We start from the raw sequence: 2,018 nt of genomic DNA on the forward strand, positions 1-2,018 counted from the left end.
TCACTGTTCTATTACTATTTTTCATGCTGCTCCAAATAAATACCAGTTAGGGTTAGTGGTTCAGCTCTCTTCAACAGTATGACGTCCACACAGAGGTGGCCAGAGCATGGTTGGGCACTCTTACAGCTGTTGTTGATGGCGTCCGTCTCTCAGGCTGAGGAGCTGGTGTGCAGGCAGAGAGGGGATCCTGAAAACCCCCAGCTATCTAAGGATGGGGACATTATGTTGGGTGGAATGTTCTCTTTCCACAGCAGGTGGAAAGACAGACAGGATACCTACATGCACAAACCACTGCCACTGGAATGCACCAGGTAAACTATACATTAAATCTATTTAGATTTAAAATATATAAGAGGAAGTGAATAGAGAAACAAATTAGATACAAAAAGGTATAAACTATAAAGTTAGAAATATTGCTTGATATGTGTATTAATACATCTAAATGCTTTTATTTACTGTGCTATTTGTTTCTAAGAACAGATTATTTACAATTTATAACTGTGCACATTAAGTTTGCATTTCAGAGAGTTCCAGTTTGCCCAGGCAATGCTCTTTGCCATAGAGGAGATTAATAACAGCACATACCTACTGCCTGGCATATCTCTGGGCTATAAGATCTATGATGTATGTGGCTCCATTGCCAGAGGTGTGAGGGTTGCGCTGGCCTTGGCTAATGGTAACGAAGCGGTGTCTGCATCCTCTGAAGCACCATGTACCAGACCTGCCCAAGTGCAGGCCATTATGGGAGAGACCTCCTCCTCTCCTTGCATGGCTATAGCTACTGTCATCGGACCCTTTCACATCCCACTGGTGGGTAAGATTGGTAAAAATTTAAATTCTTCTTGTGAAAAATAATTATTGTTCTGTAATTCTTCCAGCTGTTCATAGCAAAAGGGGGACTAAATAATTTAATTGTGCTGTCTATTTTTTTTACATCTTTATTTTGGAATATAATTTCTTTTTTCTTTTAGATCAGCCACTTTGCAACTTGTGCTTGTCTCAGCGATAAAACCAAGTACCCATCCTTCCTCAGAACAATACCCAGTGACTACTACCAGAGCAGAGCCCTGGCACAGTTGGTCAAGTACTTTGGTTGGACTTGGGTCGGAGCTATTAGAACAAATGATGATTATGGCAATAATGGAATGGCCACATTCATAGAAATTGCCCAGCAGCTGGGCATCTGTTTAGAGTACTCTGTACCTTTCTTTAGAACAGATCCACCAGAGAAAGTACAAAAGATAATTGACATTATTAAGGCTTCCACTTCTAAGGTGATTGTTGCTTTCCTTTCTCACTTGGATATGGATATGGTAATACATGCGTTGTCTCACCACAACTTGACTGGGTACCAGTGGGTAGGCAGTGAGAGCTGGATCTTTGATTCTCAAACTGCAGCCATGGATAGGCATCACATTCTGGATGGTGCCATAGGCCTGGCCATTCCCAGAGCACATGTCAGTGGCATGAGAGAGTTCATGTTGGATGTGAAGCCGCTCAATTCATCTAGTAATGAAATGTTTACAGAGTTTTGGGAGGAATTATTTAGCTGCAAGTTCAACCAGTCAGAGTCATCTGCAGGGAAAGAATGTACTGGACATGAAGAGCTCGCTGGAGTGCAAAACAGCTTTACTGACATGTCGCTAATGCCTATCTTTAACAACATCTATAAAGGCGTGTATGCTGTGGCCCACGCACTTCATAGTATTCTCAATTGTAATAAAACATGTAACAACACACTGTTGCTAGATCCATTCACGGTGAGTTAAACACCAAGTCTTAAAGTTGTGTTTTATATTAAGTCACATTTACAAACAATTTTTAAAAATAAACATTGCAGTCTGTCTATTATGCTGTTGAGACAAGTTGCCTACATGATGACAATGTTTGTCAGATAATTATCTAGTTATCTACATATCTTCTTAGATTTTACAGCACATAAGAAAGATTCAGTTCAAAACAAAGGAAGGAGATGAGGTTTACTTTAATGAGAATGGAGACCCAGCAGCAAAGTATGA

General features: G+C 40.4%; 1 pseudogene; it reads left to right on the forward strand.

The window, feature by feature from the left end:
* Positions 1-264: 264 nt before the first annotated feature.
* The window catches only part of LOC123985825, a 6,066-nt pseudogene continuing 4,312 nt past the window's right edge, over positions 265-2,018 (forward strand).

This window comes from Micropterus dolomieu, linkage group LG17 (genome assembly GCF_021292245.1).
Source record: "Micropterus dolomieu isolate WLL.071019.BEF.003 ecotype Adirondacks linkage group LG17, ASM2129224v1, whole genome shotgun sequence".
Taxonomy (NCBI): domain Eukaryota; kingdom Metazoa; phylum Chordata; class Actinopteri; order Centrarchiformes; family Centrarchidae; genus Micropterus; species Micropterus dolomieu.